At 49.5% G+C, this 20,397-nt stretch overlaps 1 long non-coding RNA gene and 1 other non-coding gene across 2 annotated transcripts; both read left to right on the plus strand.

The window, feature by feature from the left end:
* Positions 1–255: 255 nt before the first annotated feature.
* LOC136459376 (uncharacterized) lies at positions 256–1,721 on the plus strand. The gene is made up of 3 exons (XR_010760184.1): positions 256–460; positions 973–1,059; positions 1,232–1,721. It is a non-coding gene; the product is annotated as an uncharacterized lncRNA (long non-coding RNA).
* Positions 1,722–1,800: 79 nt separating this feature from the next.
* On the plus strand, positions 1,801–1,873 carry TRNAR-CCG (transfer RNA arginine (anticodon CCG)). The gene has a single exon. It is a non-coding gene; the product is annotated as a tRNA-Arg (tRNA).
* Positions 1,874–20,397: the final 18,524 nt, after the last annotated feature.

The raw sequence follows: 20,397 nt of genomic DNA on the forward strand, positions 1-20,397 counted from the left end.
GGAGGAGTCGGGGACTTCACGCCCGTTCGCGTTTCTGTACGTGGATGTGCCTGACGGTAGGCCCATGTACGTAGAAGACGTATAAAATGGCATGGACGAGGATGTATTGAAATTATAACGACAGTTCTTGAAATAGGTGAATTATACGAACTTACAAAATTGTAATAGTACGAATAAAAAAATCTAGTTAAAATCTGACGGGGTCAACGGGTGTACCCCACCCGACAGACACCGCGGGGCCGAATAACACAGCAGGCCACGTCCCACCAGACAGCAGGCACCAACTTCGCTGCCCAGCAAAGATGGCGGCTCCTTCACCCCAAACGGCGACTGGCAACCGGGATCGACGAGATGTTCAAGCGCACCGGCGGCCCGGTGCTCAACCGGTGAAGGGTGAGCCCATGTACCCAAGCAGCACGCCTTAGGCGTTCTTCTCTTCGCCAGCTTTGCAGGTCAACCGGTACGATCCTTTCAGACTTCGTCTCTCTTTTCTCCCCAATCTCGTCCTATCATCCCTGCGGCTTACACCTACGTCTACACCAATCAATGATCTCATCTGCAATGATCTGTTCTGTTTCGCCGTGATCCGATCTTCCCTGGCTCGTTGAATCTATCGACCCATCACAGGATCCCCTTCCGCAGATCGGGCTTATAGACGCAGACTGCAGATACGCTAGTGTCAGATTAGGAGGCATCTTTAGATCCTGTAGTGGCCATGGTTGCTTGAATAGTTTTCTCTTCGCTATTGGGATTTGTGGCCCTTTTTCAAAAACAAAAAAAAGATTTGGATTTGGGACTTGGGCGTCACCCTGTTCGCTTATGCTGAGATTTAGTATGCTGATGCTAATTGGACGTCACATTTAGTCGCACGGTCCCGGCTGCACCTCACTTTGTTTTCACCAGATAGGAAAGCTGGCACCTCCCATTTGCAGTGCATATCTGACATATTAGATCTTTCCCTTTAACTACTAGGTGATTCGGGATGCTGTCTGTTTGTGCCTGCCTTTGTTAGTTGACTGGCTCACCCTCATCGGAGGAACAAAGCTGTAACTCATACTGGTATGGCTGCTTATAGCATTCACTGGATGTTGCAGTAAGATTCTGGTTATCTTGTTCATACTTTTGTTTACATACACGATTGGATTGATACCTTATCTCCAGTACATCTTATTGTCGCGTTCACTCGTTTATAATAATCATTTAATCAAGCATATTCCCACCCTGAATGCAGGAGACGCTCATATTGTTAAGAGGAAGTGCTTTCTCGGACCAATCCGTCTCCTCTTATATATGCTGCATATTTAGGATCATTTTATTGTGTATGTACTTCCTTTTTTTTTTCAAAATTTGTAGTTCACTTTAGTTTTGTACTAAGTCAAAGTTCTTAAACTTTAAAGTTTATAGAAAAAATATAAACATATATAATATACCAAATAAATGCACTGTCAAAACATATTTGAAGTTGCAGATGTTTGTGTATTTTTTTTTATAAACATATTCGAAGTTTGAGAAGTTTGACTCATAACAAAACCAAAAATAGAGGCGAGGTAGCATTATTTATGTACTCTACTATAGTCACATACCGGAAGTTCAACCTGTTGGCCAACTGGGAATTCATATCTGCCATTTGTGCTTTATTTCCAGTGAGATAACTAATGGCCACCATATTTGCAGTATATGCATATCAAAACATTTCGTTTCAGCTTTTGAATGACACCAATCCTTAGTTGTCTATTAGCTAGCGTGTGAATTCTGATACCTTGTCATTTCAGATTTTTTAAATGTGTGGAAGACAAGCATGGTCGTATAGCGAAGCGGATATCGCGTTAGATTCCGAATCTAAAGGTCGTGGGTTCAAATCCCACTATGATCAAATATATTCTTTTATTTTTCTTGCTGTTTCTGTTTCTTCCCCAGCAGAAAGTGACATTTTGGCATCGACTGCCACGGGGTGTCCAGTCTTGCACTCTTGCGTGTGAAAAACAGTGGTCCCATTAGGCCTGCTGCCTTCGGCCCTTTAGTGAGAGTTGTAACGAAGTGCAGTACTGTTGCAGTGCTGACATTTCATGGGCCTGCAGTTGTATGTAAATGCAGGCTTGCATGATATTAGTTCATAGTTTATATTCCTTTTGACAACTGTAGCATGTTATCTGCTTGTAACGGGTGCTTAAGGGCAGTCCCAATGCCAGAAACTATATGTAGTTTCTATATCTATTAATTTTCATAGATACTATATATAAAACCATGTTCCCAATGGATGGTTTCTACGGAACATTTTTTTACCCAATTATATAGGGTGTGTTTGGTTTCATGGCCTATTTTTAGCCTCGCTAGAATCCAAGACTAGGTAGCTTTAGCCTTGTCCCAGCAAGCCAATCGCTAGTTGTTTGGTTGTCTGTATTGTCGAAGCCTGGCTAGCAAATGGCTTGTTTGGTTGCCTGGTTTGTTTCGCATAGAATCACCTCTTCTTGATGTTGGTGAGGTTACCCCTTTGAGGGATTTCATCGAACAGGTGGTGCTCATCCTTGGTGAGCAGCAGGACGAGCACGGCGCGGCAGCCATCACCACGCCGAGGACGGTGGGCATCACCACCGCGAGCACGGCGGGCATGAGGGCAGCCTAGAGGCAGTGAGGACAGCGCGACAACCATCACCACGGCGAGCACGGCGCCATCAGCCATCACCACAATGGTCCGCAACCTGCCGCTCACGACGCACGACGCTTGTTCTTGGGTTATGTTCGTCGTTTCTTTGGCTTGGGTTTCGTTCGTGGTTTCATGGGCGTTCATCTGAATGGTTCAGGAGCTTGCCAAGTCCGGATCCAACAAGAGGCTGCGAGCGACTGCTACGCACATGTTGTCTTCGTCGTGACAGAAATTACAGGATCCACTAGCCATAGATCTAGCATATATACTGACATATGGGATAAATAACAAGCCCTAGAACATGAACTGGTACGGGATTTAGAGATAGAGGGAGAGAGGTTCGGAGATGCAAACCGTCGGGCTTGGAGGAAGAGGAGGAAGCCATGCCGTCGGTGTAGTGTCCCGGCGGCGATGTCGAACGGCGTGGTGTAGGCGCTGTCACAGAGGCTGCGGTGAAGTCGGTGGCGGTACTTCCCATCGCTGGCAGCGCCCCCCTCTAGATCGGCTAGGGTTAGGAGTGTAGGTGGGGTTTTTGACGGCGCAGGTGAACCTCGTGCCTTGTGCCCCGGCCCCCACCTCCCTTTTTATGGCGCTGTGCGATGGGGGCTCACCAACCATAGTTAGGGTTGGGCGCCCTAGATCAGGGCACGGATCAAGGCTCAATTGGTCGTTGGGCCAAACTGGTGGGATCAATCTAACATTCTCTCCCTTGATATCACCTTATGACTTAAACTTAACCTACTTACTTTATCTTGTTCCTATTCCATCACAAATTAGAGCATAGAGTGTGCCTCACCGTCACAGTCTGTTGCCATTAGATTAAACAGCTACAATGTACCTCTCTGTTTTGAAATAGATTCTCAACTAGGCCCTCATTGTCCAAGAGTCATAGGCTTTCCCTTAGACCCATGCCGGCTAAGTGTTCTCTAAACACGCTGGGTGGTAAGCCTTTTATAAGCGGAACCACGAGCATCTTTTCTGTTCTTATATGCTCAAGACTAATTATATGATCCCGAACTTTATCTTTCACAACATAATACTTTATGTCAATATGTTTGGCAGTACCACTTGACTTATTGTTGTGAGCATAACATACTGCTGGATTATTATCGTAGTATAACTTGAGTGACTTATGTATGTAGTCTACCACTTTCAACCCGGGTATGAATTTCTTCAGCCAATTCACCTGTCATGTGGCCTCATAACATGCTACAAACTCGGCATACATTGTGGACGATGTTGTGACGGTTTGCTTTGAGCTTTTCCATGATATAGCTCCTCCTGCTAGAGTGAATATGTATCCTAACGTGGACTTTCTGTCATCTCCCGCATAATCAGACGTACCTTGCAGGTAACGCAAAATTTTCTTTACTAATTTCTAGTGTTCTATTCCTGAATTACTCTGATATCTGTCAAGTAACCCAGTAACAAATGCTAAGTCAGGGCGTGTACACACTTGAGCATACTGTAAACTTCCGACAGCTGAACCATATGAAACCGTTTTCATTTAATCGATCTCATTTTGGTTCCTGGGACATTGAAATTCTCCATATCTATCGCCCTTGATTATGGGAGCAGGTGAAGACTTACAATTTTGCACACTGTATTTCTTTAGAACTTTTTCTAAGTATGCCTTTTGTGATAATCCTAAAATCCCCTTTTCTCTATCTCGGTGAATCACTATTCCTAGGACGAACGAAGCTTCACCGAGATTCTTTATATCAAACTTCGAGGACAAGAACTTCTTTGTTTCTAGTAGTAGATTAACATCACTGCTAGCGAGCAAGATTTCATCCACATACAAGACTAGGAAAATGTATTTCCCATTCTTGAACTTTGCATAAACGCAATTGTCCTCTACATTTTCTTGAAACCCAAACTTTCTTATTATACTATCAAACTTCAAATACCACTGTCTTGAAGCTTGTTTTAATCCGTAAATGGATTTCTTCAGGCGGCATCCCATACGTTCTTTTCCTTCCACAACAAAACTTTTCGGTTGTGCCATGTAAACATTTTCCTCTAGATCCCCGTTTAGGAACGACGTCTTTACATCCATCTGATGTAATCTAAATCGTAATGTGCTACATGAGCCATTTTGATTCTAAAAGAATCCTTATATGAGACTGGACAAAATGTCTCATTATAATCTATACCTTCTCTTTGCATGAAGCCTTTCGCCACAAGTCGCGCTTTGAATCTTTCTATATTCCCTTTGGAGTCATGTTTGGTTTTGTAGACCCATTTACAACCTACTGACTTGGCTCCTTTAGGAATTATTTCTAAGTCCCAAACACCGTTGGTTTTCATTGATTTTATTTCATCTTGCATGGCTTCAAGCCACTTTGATGAGTGAGCGCTTCTCATGTCTTCTTCAAATGAGGTGGGATCACCCTTCATTTGAAATTCAACACAATCATAAACTTCGTAGTCATCAGGAATGGCTTCGTTAGATGACGCTTGTTCTATATGAGGCTGTTGTTGCTCTTCCTCATATGTGGCAATAGGTTCTATGGGATCCTGAACAATAGGTTCCTCATGTTCATTCATTGTTGCCATAGAAGAACTAACAACATATGTTGTTACTATAGTGTCTTGCACTGTTGGTACAACAACAACAGGTAGCGAGAAGAATGGTTCCTGAACCATCAAAGTGGGCACGTATACTCGCTTCTCTTCAAAATTAATTTCCCGCGCTACCATGATCCCCTTGATCATATCATCTTCCAAGAACATAGCATGTCTTGTTTCTACAAACTTTGTTTGTCTATCAGGACAATAGAAGTGATAACCTTTTGACTTTTTTGGATAGCCAATGAAATGACAACTGATTGTCTTGAAGTCTAGCTTTCCTATGTTTAGGTTATAGACTTTTGCCTCAGCTAGACAACCCCAGACACGTAAATAGTTAAGTGAGGGTTCATTTTCTCTCTACAACTCATACGGTGTTTTGGCACCGACTTACTTGGCTCTCGATTAAGAATACGAATGGCGGTTTTCAACGCCTCCATCCATAAACTTATTAGTAAAGACGAGTAACTTATTATGCTTCTCACCATATCCATTAAGGTACGGTTGCGTCTTTCAGCTACTCCATTTTGTTGAGACTCGCCCGGTGTAGAATACTGGGCTACTATGCTATTTTCCTATAAAAACCATGCAAAAGGTCCAGGAACTTGGCCATATGGGGTGTGTCGTCCGTAGTACTCCCCCCATAGTCGGATCTTACTACCTTAATCTTTAAGTTGTGCTGATTTTCTACTTTAGCCTTAAATATCTTAAATTTATCCAATACTTTCAATCTTTCCTTAATTGGATAAATATAGCCAAAACGAGAATAATCATCTGTGAATATTATAAATGAATCATAACAATTCACACTTTTCACTGGAAAAAGGACCACAGATATCTGTGTGAATTATTTCTAAAATTCCTACGCTTCGTTTGACATCTTTATTTATTTTCTTAACATATTTTCCTTTTATGTAGTCAATGCATTGTTCTAAATCTAAAAATTCTAAAGGCGGAAGAATTGATTTCTTAATCAATCGCTCTATTCTCCCCCTCGAAATATGACCTAAACGACAGTGCCATAATTTCGATGATGTATCATGAACTCTCTTTCGCTTATTACTTACATTCATAGACAAGGGGACATTCTCATTCTCAGTGCTCACAGCATTCACATTCTCAGAAAGTGATAATAAATAAAGCTGGTCTTGTTGGAAGGCAAGACCAACACACTTATTATTAATCACAATCCGATATTTGCCATTACAAAAATGGCAGTCATATCCATCATCATCTAATCTTGAAACACTTATCAAGTTTCTACGCAAAGAGGGTATATAAAGAATATCTAAAAGTTGAAGTCTAAAACCATCATCTAATTCTAGAGAATGATCTCCAATGGCTTCAACTCCATTTGCAACTTTAATTCTTCTTTCTCCTCTTTGTAGGGTTCTCCTCGTACGGAATCCCTGTAATGAATTTGCAACATGAACAGTTGCACCTGAATCAATCCACAAGTAGATTTTGCATAACTTAAATACAAGGATTCATCTATGAATGTAATGAAATCCTCACCTCTCTTCAGAAGGCTTTTCAGAAAGTCTAGACAATCCCTCTGGTAATGTCCATGCTGCTTGCACCATTTGCACTGATCTTTTTCAACTTAGGCATTGTTGTTCTTCTGATGGTGCTCAGTCTGATAGGCTTTCCCTTGAGGTTTGGCATTCTTATGAAGTTCTTATTGTCATTCACAAGGTTAACAGAGTCACCCTGTGAGCTTTTTTAGGCTCTCCTCTTCTTGAACACACATTGCAATGAACTTCTCTATATCCTACTTATCGGGTTGCATGTTGTAGTTCACAACAAAAGTTTATATTCTTTGGGCAAGGAAGCAAAAACCAAATGAATAAGGAACTCATCCTTGAGCCCCAAATCGATTGGCTTCAGCTTCGAAGCCATGTTGCTCATCTTCAATATGTGTTCTCTGATACCGCCACCAGTGTATTTCTCATTGAACAATTTCTTGATCAAAGTACTGGCATAAGCTTTTGAAGAGCCAGTAAACTGACTCTCCACTTTTGAAGAGCCAGTAAACTGACTCTCCACTTTCTTAAGATACTCTGTGGTGGTATCACAATCTACGATAGATCCTCTTATCGCATCTGAAATAGTGGACTTAGCCACCATCAAGCACTTACGGTTTGAAATGTCCCATTTCTTACGTTCGAGATCATATTTCATCCGCACTTCTATATGATCTCGCCGCCGAGCAGTGAAATCAGCATCAAACTTATTTTCTTCCCTCATCGGGTCCACTGGCTCAGTAGGACATGGGGAGGTAAGCGCTAGGTCATTTTTAGACAGCGCAAGTGCTAGTTCATACTTCTCTCGCCATACCCTATAGTTGCCCCCTTCAAGAGGTGGTATGTGCGAGATAAATGCCATTAGGTTGAGTCCTAAAAAACACCGTCGGAGAAAGTGAGTAAATTGACATAATAATTGCATGCCTTAATTTAACGTTGGTCAAAATTAAAATATATAACTTTCTTATACACTAATTCTACATCACCGTTGGGTAGAAATAGAATTAATGCATGGAAAATCTTAGGAATAAACATTATAATATTGCTATTATCAACGTTTGTCAGAAAAATAACAGTATTATAATTTATTGAATAAATTTTAACTGCTCTTCAAATTAAATTCTCCCATTAGATCGAATTTAATTAGAAGACAATAAACTTTAACCTTTACAGCGGAAACATGAAAAAAATTATTTATCTATTTTTCAAAAGCATTTTACTGTACTCATCTACTTTATGAAAAAACTTTCCCGTTGGTTCAATTTTTGATAGAGATTGAAACTAGACAAAAAATCATCAAAATTTGCTTCTGGAAATGAATAAAACAATAACACAGTTTCTACTGTTCATTTGGTACAACCGGTTGAAACAGTGCTCGGCTCAGTGGCAAAAATGTCACCCCATGCTCGCACTCGTGGCCCAGCAGCGGCCCAACATAGCGCGCACGCCTGCTCCCCCGCGCCTAGGCCGCAACCTAGGCCTAGATCAGGAATCTTCGATCCCGCCTGGGCCAATTTTGGCCTAGGGAATGCCGACCGTCCATCGCGATCCGACGGCCATCCGCGCTCCTCGTGAGATCAAAACCGGCGTCCGCGGCCGCATCCGAAACCTTAAGCTCATTCTAGCCTTTCTCTTCCTCCTCTCTTCCCCTCAGCGCTGCAACCAGGAACGTAAAGGAGCAATGGAGCGGCGCCGCCATAGGTCCCCTCGTCGGCGCGAGCACTCGCTCGAGGTTGAGTGCGCTGTCGTCGAGCGGTCTAGGCGACGGTGCCCTAGTCCCCATTCGCGCAGTGGTGGGACTATCCCTAAGCCCTAGATCCCTCTCTCCTTTGTCAGCCCTCAAAGCAGTAGATGCCGGAGAAGTTGTGCGGCGCCACCATGGGTCCCCTTGTCGGAGCGCGTGCTCCCCAGTGGGTGAGCGCCCCACCGTTGAGCGGTCCTGTGATGGTGCCCTCGGTCAGGGTCACGCGCACGGCGACGAGCGCGGCTCGGCCAACTCCCCGCGTGCCGGCGAGGCAGCGGTAGCGACAGCGGCGAGGAACCGGGTAGGTCCTCCCCTCGCCGACCTTTGTTCTAGGGTTAGGCTTTGGGTTTCGGGTTGGGGTTCAATCCGATTCACAAGTCGAATCCCCTCCTACATTCTTCTACTCGGTTTTCTACCCCGATAAGCTATGTCGGGTTCATAAACCCGAGGTCCCTCGTGGACTGGCTTCCCAACAAAGGCTCGCCCCAAGTAGACAACACGCAACTCATGGGCTGGCCTAAGTATCTGAACAACAAGCCAGAAGGGTAATCCAATCACCGACCGGAAGGCCTGGCCGCGGAGGAGCGGCGCCTGTTTTCGGACTTCGGCCCACCTCTCTGACCGAAGCGCTCACTTCGATCTCCAGCCCGCCTTCGAACGACCTCTCCGACCAGAAGGTCTAGCCAAAGCACTACTTCCGACTCTGACGCCATGTCTGTGACCGCGGTACGCCAAAACCCTGCTCACTGCTCTTCTCCGACTGGCGCAATCAGAGCTGACTGGGACCAACCGACCGGGGACGCCTGCTCGGTATGGACCAAGAAACGGGCAAAGGAAGCAAGGCAGGGCGCACAAGTCAAACCATGATACTAGGGACTGTACCCTGTACACCTACAGAAACAGTACTCTGCAAACTCCTTGACACAAACAGTGTTGTAGGCGCCGACATTTTCCCTACAGTATTATGGGCGTCATTAACTCCCATACGGTAAGGCTCTCCACATGCCTCTAGGCATCGATAGTGTTGTGGGCACCGGCATTTACCGTACCGAGTGAACATGGTGAAACCCCTCACATGCCTCTAGGCATCAACAGTATAGCAGGTACCGACATCTGCCATACCCAAACGAAACGACGCAACCTCCCACATGCATCCGACATCCAACAGTGTTGTGGGCGCCTACCATCATCCTGTATCCGCCGACGTGGGCAACAAGGCTTAGAAGCATACGTACTCTCTCCCTCTCACTGGTAAGGCCATCCCCTTCATCTATAAAAGGGGATACGCTCTCCCCCAACATTCAAGTGATTCTAGATTCATTAGATCGATCAAGTTCACTAGTTCACAACCACAGAACCACCAGGTTCAAACCTCAAGCACACGCTTGAACACTTAGCCCATAGCGGGGCTCCCGTCACTCTTGGCCCTTCCAACCAGAGTCCGACCGGACCTCTTGTACGCCCCATCTTTCTTCTTCTCATTTGTAACCCCTACTGCAAACTTTGAGCACCTAGGCTCAGGAATAAAGTCACCGACCGACTCAAACTAGACATAGGGCACGTTACCTGAATCAGTATAAACCCTGTGTCATTGAGTGCTAGGCCACCTCTGATCACAACATATGGCAAAACTACAAATATTTACTTGTTGGTCACTTTCTGCACCGACAGTTAGTGACGTCCGTGGGAAAGATGTTGTACGTTCAACACTTTTTGGTCATCGGATGGCCCACTTTTCCGCCACCTTCGCCATGGCGGGCTCAAGCGATACGACTCGCTTCGGCTCACTGGAGCTTCCCGCCCTCCCACCGGTTGGGATATGGGTTCCACCCGTCTTCGAGCCATCCCAGGCCTTCCTTTTTGGAAGCCTAGACTTCATCGCCGACTGGCTCGGCATACTATGCCTCCGCGAGGAGACTCTCGTTCCATCACCCATCGGAGGGGCGTCGTCCATCGTCTTTGGGACGCACAACGACTTCAACGATGAGGCATTTGTGCTTTGTTCTGAGCAAACTCTCTGCTCAAACCCCGCTGTGAGTAATATGCATACTATAATTTACTATCTCCCACCGATTATACGGAGGGACCGTATTGACCGCATCACGGACACCGTACGATCGGTTCCCCTATGGCCTCGCGTCCCCCATGGACGCGTGCACTCCGGGGCTTCGAGGGACGCTGCTACCATCCCCCTCACATCTGAATTCGTGGGAATGGCAAGCTATGCTCCTACCACTTTCCACGAACTCCTAGATGACGAGGGTAAGAGCGACGACTCCAGCATCGGCGATGTGGCACCTAGCCACAGTCTGTCCTGGGAGTGCGCTTTGGCGGATGCTCTAGGACAGCCACTGATCGTTGCGGAGTCTGCGCAAACTCACACCCCTCTGGACCCACGTGAGGTGGCCCTCGTGTTTGCGCAAGGGCACACCGAGGAACCATGACAACGATGGCAGAACCAGCCGCTACCTGCGCCGGCAAGCTCAGTGTAGCACGTTGCGCCCTATGCACATAACTCAGCGGGTGGCGCTCGGGTTCGCGCCCGCCATGTCCAACACGACATCATAAACGAGGGGAACAATCTCCCACAGTTCGCTCAGGCTAGCCAGAACATCACTGCTGCAGCAATGCTTCTGCGCGGCGTTCCCAAGCCCATCGACCCCTAGGAGCGGGCGGTCTACCGGAACCTCCGGGTTCTAGTAGAAGCCACCACCGTTCAACAAGCGGAAAGCTCCGCATCGTGACTCCAACACATGTCCTCTCTCTCCACTGGGGAGCAGGGACGCGCCAGATGGATCGCTCCATCCGCTCGCCGCTACTGCCGCCAGGTGTGGCTCAAGTGGTAGCAGCTGCGCCTTGGTCCGACCTAGCGCCTGCTCTGCACCGACCACTGGTACACGAGTAGCTCGGTCTGCACCAGGACGCTCGTAGTATCGTCAACAACTGGCATCAGGCCCGACATAATGATGATGTCCATAGGGCGGCGGTGAGAGCAGGTGACACAGATCCCGGTCGAACAATCAAGGGGAGCGGTGAAACACGCCCCAGGCACGGTCGCTGGCCAGACGACCAGAGTCCTAGCCCTGAGGGCTCGGGACCATGGGCCTTTGACCGGTGTATCCAGAGAGCGCCGTTCCCATAGCGCTTTCGACCGCCCACCAACATCACCAAGTACACCGGGGAGATGAACCCGGGTATTTGGCTCAGATTTTTGGCTCGCCTGTCGAGCCAGAGGGGTGGATGATGACTTTTTTATCATTCAGTATCTCCCCATCTATGTGGGGGAACATGTTCGAGCATGGCTTGAATTCCTCTAGCACGACAACATCCGTGACTGGGCGGACCTCAAGAGGGTCTTCATCGGAAATTTCCAAGGGACGTATGTCCGCCCTAGAAACTCCTAGGACCTCAAGAGTTGCCAGCAGGAGCCTAGCGAGTCCCTGTAGGATTACATCCGCTGGTTCTCCCAACGATGCAACTCCCTCCCTAATGTTGTCGACACAGACATCATCAACACATTCATCTCTGGGACGACCTGCGAGTCCATGATCCACAAGCTTGGATGCCTAAAGCTCCGAACCACCCGTGACCTACTCGACGTCGCCACTAACCACGCCTTCGATGAGGAGGCGGTCGGAGCGGTCTTCAACGGGGGCCAAGACAAAGGCAAGGCCAAGCGCACGGACCAAGACGAGGGCCCCTCCACATAGAGGTGCAAGAAGAACAAAAAGGATCAACGCCGATCGGACAACACCGCGTTGGTCACCGTGGCTGATCGCACAGGCAAGCAGCCCCAACAAGGACTGCCTAACCACTTCAACAAGCTCATGGACAGTCCATGCACCAACCACGCCTACCCCATCAAACACCTCTACAAGGACTGCGAGCTCCTCAAACGTTTCCTACGATAGGCCGGTGGGTCGAAAGAAGGGGACGGGAAAGAGGCGACAGCCAAGAAAGGAGGCGCGACGAGCAAGGATAGAGATGGTTTCTCCGACGCTGAGCAACGCATCATGATCTTCAGTGGATCCGACGCCATCTGGTCCAAGCGCCAGCACAAGGTACGCTATAGGGAGGCATGCACCGCCGAGACGGTCGTCCCCTCCTTCCTCAGTTGGTTGGAATCTCCGATCACCTTCGATCAGAGGGACCATCCCTCCCACGTCACAAGATCGGGATGCTACCCGCTCGGCGTTGACCCCATCGTCCGCAAGAAGCACCTCACCAAGGTGTTGATGGACGGAGGCAGCGGCCTCAATATCCTCTACGTCGACAACCTCGATGCCATGCGCATTCCCTGGTCAGAACTCTGCCTTGTGGGATCTCCATTCCACGGGGTGATCCTAGGAGCGTAGGCATACCCACTCGGGTAGATCGATCTGCCCGTCACGTTTGGCAACCGAGCCAACTTCCGCTCGGAGGTCCTCACCTTTGAAGTGGTGGACTACCTAGGGTCCTACCATGCCATCTTAGGGCGGCCATGCTACGCCAAATTCAAGGCGATCCCCAACTACACCACCTCAAGCTGAAGATGCTAGGACCAAATGACATCATCACCATGAGCAACGCCTTCTTGCACGCCTTCACATGCGACCGCGAGCATTTCAAGCTCGCCGCCGCGGTCATCAACTCATCCAAGCTCCCGTGGCTCAGGGAGTCATTGACCTTGGCAGTCCCAGACTACAACAAACCAACCTCCTTGACGGCCTTCCACCTGCTCGAGGAAACCAAGGCGGTGGGAATTGACCCCACCGACCCAACCAAGATGGTGCGGATTGGGACCTAGCTCCTGGCCAAATAGGAATGCGAGCTCGTCCACTTCCTACGTGCTAATCATGATATCTTCGCATGGTAGCCTTGTGACATGCCGAGCATACCGTGGCAGCGCTTGTGTTGCTTCGACAACGAGAGGCGAAGGGCCATAGGCGAAGAGATCGCCAAACTCCTGGCAGTCGGATTCATCAGAGAGGTATTCCACTCCGACTGGCTTGCCAATCCTGTTCTTGTTAAAAAGAAGACCGGGAAGTGGAGAATGTATGTTGATTATACTGGCCTTAACAAAGCGTGTCCAAAGGATCACTTTCCTTTACCGCGCATAGACCAGATAGTTGACTCCACCTTGGGTTGCGAGATCCTCTCCTTTCTAGATGCCTACTCGGGCTATCACCAGATCACGATGAAAGAGTTTGATCAACTCGCTACCTCGTTCATCACCCCGTATGGTTCGTACTGCTACATAACCATACCATTCGGCTTGAAGAACGCTGGCGCCACCTACCAAAGGTGCATGTAGCAATGCTTCACCGACCAAATCGACCCGCTCGATCAGCCTAATCAAGTTGAGCGGCCAAGACCAACGATCGCCGTCTATGTTGATGACATAGTTATCAAAACAACTCAAGCTTGTGACCTGATCACAAACTTGGCCGCAACGTTCGCGAACCTTCAAAGATTCAACATTAGGCTGAATCATGAAAAATGTGTTTTCGAGGTTTCGAAGGGAAAGCTGCTAGGATACATTATGTCTGAGCACGGCATCAAGGCCAACCCCAAAAAAATTATGGCCATCTCAAATATGGGTCCCATACGCAACGTTAAGGGCGTGCAAAGGCTCACTGGCTGTCTGGCTGCCCTAAGTCGATTCATCTCCTGGCTCAGCGAACGGGGGATGTCACTCTACAAGCTCCTCAAAAAGACAGACACTTTCATCTGGACTAAGGAAGCTCAAAGCATCCCTGATATTAGCACCGATCCTTGTCGCTCCCGAACGGGGAGAACCCCTTCTCCTCTACATCGTGGGCAGTAACGATGTGGTAAGCGCCGCGCTGGTCGTCGAAAGGGAGGAGCCAGGACACGAACTTAAGGTCCAGTGGCCCATATACTTTGTTGGGGAAATACTCACCGACCCCAAGGTCTGGTACCCCTAGGTGTAGAAACTCCTATACGCCGTGCTGATGGCAACCCGAAAGCTCCTACACTACTTCACCGACCACGAAGTCGCGGTCGTGACTTCATACCCACTCGGGGACATCATCCGCAACCGCGACACCGCATGATGGATCTCTAAGTGGGCACTCGAACTCATGGGCCATGACATGAGGTACATCCCCTGTCCCACCATTAAATCTTAGGCTCTCGCAGATTTTATCGTTGAATGGACAGAGGTGCAGCTACCGATCCCGGACGTCACCCACGAGTATTGAACAATGTACTTCGACGGGTTCGTAATGGCGCCCGGCTCGAGGGTTGGAGTGGTTCTGATCTCCCCGGATGGGAGTAGGCTTCGCTATGCCATCCACCTCCACTTTTCAGCCTCAAACAACATCGTGGAGCACGAGGCCCTCATCAACGGACTATGCATCACCATCGAGCTTGGTGCTACGCGACTCTATGTTCACGGTGACTTGGAGCTAGTCGTTGATCAGGTCATGAAGGAGTCCTCCTGCAAAAGCCCCCTCATGGCAGCATACTGCCAAGAGGTGCGCAAGCTCAAGGACAAATTCTAGGGGATCGAGCTGCATCACGTCCCCCGAAAGGACAACGATGCCGCCGATTTTCTTGCAAAATTGGCTGCCAGGCAGGATCCATCCCCAAGTGGGGTCTTCATCAACGACGTCCATGAGCCATCCGCCCACATCCTAGAAGGTCTGGTCCAGACACACCCCGACGCCTAGCTGACGCCCGAGGGCTCTGACCCTGACGCCAAGCCAGCGCTTGGGGGCTCCGATCCCAGTACCTCCACGACGACATCACCCGCCAACGTCGTCGTATTGGCACTCGATCAAACTGACTGGCGAGCATCGCTACTCGCCTATCTCCTTGAGGAGGTTCTCCCACCCGAAAGGACTGAAGCCCGATGGATCGCTCGACACGCCAAGATCGTCGTCGCGCTCAGTGATGAGCTCTACAAATGAAGTCCATCAGGGGTGCTCATGAAGTGCATCCCCACCAACCAGGGAAAGCAGCTCCTCCTAGAGGTCCATGCTGGGATTTGCGGACATCACGCGGCCCCAAGGTCACTGGTCGGAAAAGCCTTTCACCAAGGTTTTTACTAGCCCACCGCGCTACGAGATGCAGAGGAGGTTATCCGTAGGCGTGAAGAGTGCCAGTTCTACGCTCGGCAAACCCATTTGCTAGGACAGGAACTCAAAACCATCCCCATCACCTGGCCATTCGTGGTCTGGGGCCTCAACATGGTGGGACCCCTCAAAAAGGGCCTAGGCGGCTTCACTCACCTACTCGTAGCAGTCGACAAGTTCACCAACTAGATAGAAGCCAAGCCCATCACCAACATCCACTCGAAAGAGTCAGTCAAATTCTTCCTTGACATCATATACCGATTTGACATTCCTAATTGTATCATCATTGACCATGGGACTAACTTCACTGGAAAGAAGTTCCTAGACTTCAGTGATGGATATGACATCACGATCGACTGGGCCTCGGTTGGACATCCACGGACTAACGGTTAGGTTGAGCATGCCAATGGCATGGTCCTCCAAGGACTTAAGTCACGCATTTTTGACCGACTCAACAAGTACGTCGGGCAATGGGTTGCAGAGGTCCCAGCGATCCTCTAGAGCCTGAGAATGACCCCAAACTGATCCACAGGGTTCACACCCTTCTTCCTGGCGTACGGAGCTGAGGCAATGCTACCCTTCGACCTCGACCACGGTGCTCCAAGAGTGAAGGCTTTCGACCATGACCGAGTCGTGGAGGCTCAGCAAGACGCAGTCGACCTGCTTGAAGAGGCTCATGAGACAACCGTCATCCACTCCGCTCGCTACCAACAAACCCTACACAGGTACCACGAAAGGAAGATCAGGGGAAGGATACTCGAAGTCGATGATCTTGTACTCCGAAGGACCCAATCGATGAAGAAAAAACACAAACTCTCTCCACCATGGGAAGGGCCCTATACGATGACCGAAGTAATCCGATCGGGCACCTATCGACTGGAGGACAACAACGACAACGTTCTCACCAACACTTGGAACATTGAACAGCTACGTCATTTTCCCCCTAAATTTGGTCTTACCGCTTTTTAATCAACACTTGCTCCTGTAAAAGCACCCTAGCGCGAACATTTTCAGCCTGGGTCACTCGGGGGCTCCATGAGGGTACAATACTAAATATTACCTCTCTTTTTTACTATCATATGGTAAACAACTTTGTCCCCGAACAGAAGCACATTCCATTCCTTTGATTGCCCTACGTGACTTTGTTCTTACTCCCAATCGAACGCACCCCACCATGACCTACGGTTACAAACAGCCAAGCCCCGTAGGCCATGCCTAGGTTCTTAATAGCTGCAGCCTACGGAACTAACGTGTAGGTGCAAAAAACAAAAGGATAAAAACAAAAGTTATGCCAGGATAAAAACAAGGAACGAATAGTGCTTCTATCACAAGAACAGAACTGATGGACTCATTGATACAAAATTGTTCACACGGGGGCTCACCCACAACTATTACATTTTTTAACTACTTCTAATCCAAATACTACTATGGCCCCTCGACGACATCGCCTGACGCCAAAGGAGAGACCATGGGACACGTCGCCAGACGTAACCACAGCTATAGGGCCTCGTCCGGTTCTGTTTCCCCAACTTCGGTGAGCGCAACAGATACCTTAAGGGACCCGCCCAGTTCTGTCCCCTCGACTTCAATGAGCGTAACGGGTATCTCAAGGGCGTCACACCCATAGATGCTCAACAGAAGAGCATGGAGCTCCTAACCTTCTCATGTAGTCAAGGCAGCTCCTGGGCAAGGACGCTGCTATCGAGGTATAGCCGCCATGGCTGGAAGTGATCTCATCAAACTTTATGAACTGGCCAACCTGAGCAGCTGTAGGCATGGAACCCTTCACTAGCACAATCCTGAGCAACTTCCCCTCCGACAAGGCTTGCTGGGTGAAGATCCACCAGAGAAAATCCTCACACAGATCCATCCCAAAAAAGGCCTCGCAGATGAATCCAGCATGCAACCCCCTTCGGCGGAAGCCACCCCTTTTCAGGCAAAGATGGCCAGCACTGCCCTAGGTAGCCTCTAGCTTGACATCGCGCCTCGGATTTACGAAAGGATCTGTAAGTCCTCCCCCTTGCTTACCCTCTCTCTCACTTAGGAATCGTCGCGGCATACATGCACTCTCGGTGAGGAGGAAGGAGGAAAGACAACAGTTGGAGAACACCCAAAGGACTATGACGGAGAGCCCTCTCCCTCTCCCTATTTAAGGAGAAAACACGATAGCTAAAGAGGGGCAAAAGATCAGAGCAAAAAATTCTCTCCCTTTCCCCATTTAATACGGATGGGAAATGATGGGACGCACCCTGACCGATGGGACACACACTGACCAACGGAACGCCACTTGGTTAGACAGAACGCCACTTGGTAAGACAGGATGTGGCCTGGGCATGGCCCACCACTATCGCACGCCAGGCACGAAAACCAAAGCGTCACCACGCGTAGGTAGCTCTCTGCCTCCCCGGGTGCGACTTGGAAAAACCCAAACGACGGGATCTCCGCCAGGAGAAAGCCTTGGGCTTCCTAAGTTGATTGAACGGCTCAAGAAAACACCAAGAGACAGGTAAGAAGTGAAGGGACGCCTCATATAGGCCACGCCAACTCCGTCACGAACGACGAGCACAGGTCCCGATCGGACATTTTTTATTGGAGCTCTTCAAACCCTGTCACTCGGGTCATCAAGGTAACACTGCCGACCCCCGCTATTTCTTTATAATCATTTCATACATCCATACACGCATTCATTCCATATGCCCATGCCCCCGGATGATTTGGGCCCTAAACCGCCTAGGGGCTCGGGAACTAAGCATCGCACATGCAGCGAAATGAATCACAACGCTCCATGTTGCGTCACGAAGCAGAAGTTGCCTCATTCGACATGAGCAACGATCGATCGGGGTTCGAAGGCCGGCCCACGAAGGGCTCGAGGCCACCCCACGTCAAACAGAGCTAGGGGAGAAAACACAGATGAGCCCCATGCGGCCCTCGCCCCGTCTGCCCCAAAGCAGACAAGGTCCTCTCAACCTTCTTGTTCGATCCTAAACCTCTTGCCAAGCCCACAGAATCTCCATCGAGGGGAGGCCATCAGGCCACCCGGGTTGCAGGTAAAGGAGCAGTGGAATATCACAAGAGGGCTATGCCGACCCCATCATGAACGACGGACCCGGATTCTACTCGATCATACCCATTAGCGAACTCATCGAGCGCGTCACTCGAGCCCGAGTGATCGGGACAAGGGATAAAACTCAGCCCCTCCGGTTGTGAGAAATCGAGGACAGGGTAATGCACACAACTCAAACCGACCCCTACCAAAGCCCAACGAGGCTTGGGGGCTCAAGACACCAAACGCCCAGGACTGTGACCCCAAACTTGCCCCATCCATCGGCTATGCTTCGACTGCACACCAAACGCCTAGGTCTGCGACCCTAAACTCACCCCATCCATCGGCTATGCTTTGACTTCACACCAAACGCCCGGGTCTGCGACCCCAAACTCACCTCATCCATTGGCTATGCTTCAACTACACACCAAATGCCTAGGTCTGTGACCCCGAACTCCCCCCATCAGGATCCACGAACTCTGGCTCGCCTGATCCCTAAAACTAACAAAACTGACTGCCTCGGCTGCATGGGCTACGCCAAGGCTAGGATCCACGACTCTGACTTGCTCAATCCCACGGCGCGCACCGACGCTAGGACCCGCGAGTTCTGTCTCACCCGATCCCTAAAGACTAGCTGCCTCTCCCAATCCCATGGCACGCACCGACGCTAGGACCCGCGAGTTCTATCTCGTCCAATCCCTAAAAACTAGCTGCCTCGCCCGATCCCACGGTGTGCATTGACGCTAGGATCCACGAGCTTCGTCTCACTCGATCACTAAAAACTAACCACCTCGGCTGCGCAACGACGCCTTGGTTGACAACTCCGTCTCGACTGAAAAACACGCACACACGCTCGCTGACAAACACCCCCCAAACGATTCTGCCCGAATCGCCCGGGGGCTCGAGGGCTACACCCGCGGGTGCGCTCGTGCGCACCCGCTGACGAAACAAAAACCTCCCCCGCTGGCAACATGAAAAAAAAACCTCGGACGATTCTGCCCGAATCGCCCAGGGGCTACACTCGAGGGTGCGCTCGCGCGCACCCGCCGTTAATACAAAAATCCCCATACGATTCTGCTCGAATCGCCCGGGGGCTCAGGGGCTCCTGTCGGGTTCATAAACCCGGGGTCTCTCGCAGACTGGCTTCCCAATAAAGGCTTAGCCCAAGCAGACAACGCGCAACTCATGGGCTGGCCCAAGTATCTGAACAACAGGCCAGAAGGGTGATCCAATCACCGACCGGAAGGCCTGGCCGAGGAGGAGCGGTGCCCGTTTTCTGACTCTGGCCCACCTCTCTGGCCGAAGTGCTCACTTCGATCTCTAGCCCGCCTCCGGATGGCCTCTCTGACCGGAAGGCCTGGCCAAAGCACTACTTCTGACTCCGACCCCACGTCTCCGATCGGGGTACGCCAAAACCCTGCTCACTGCTCTTCTCCAACTGGCGCAATCAGAGTCGACTGAGACCAACCGATCGGGGATGCCCGCTTGGTAAGGACCAGGAAACGAGCAGAGGAAGCAAGGCAGGGCGCACAAGTCAGACCATGATACCAGGGACCATACCCTGTACACCTGCAGAAATAGTACTATGCAAACTCCTTGATACAAATAGTGTTGTAGGCGTCGACATTTTCCCTACAGTATTGTGGGTGCCATTAACTCCCATACGGTAAGGCTTCCCCCATATGTCTCTAGGCATCGACAGTGTTGTGGGCGCCGGCATTTACCGTACCGAGTGAACATGGTAAAACCCTTCACATGCCTCTAGGCATCAACAATATAGCAGGTACCAACAT

Source organism: Miscanthus floridulus, chromosome 6, assembly GCF_019320115.1.
Source record: "Miscanthus floridulus cultivar M001 chromosome 6, ASM1932011v1, whole genome shotgun sequence".
In the NCBI taxonomy this organism is placed as follows: Eukaryota; Viridiplantae; Streptophyta; class Magnoliopsida; order Poales; family Poaceae; genus Miscanthus; species Miscanthus floridulus.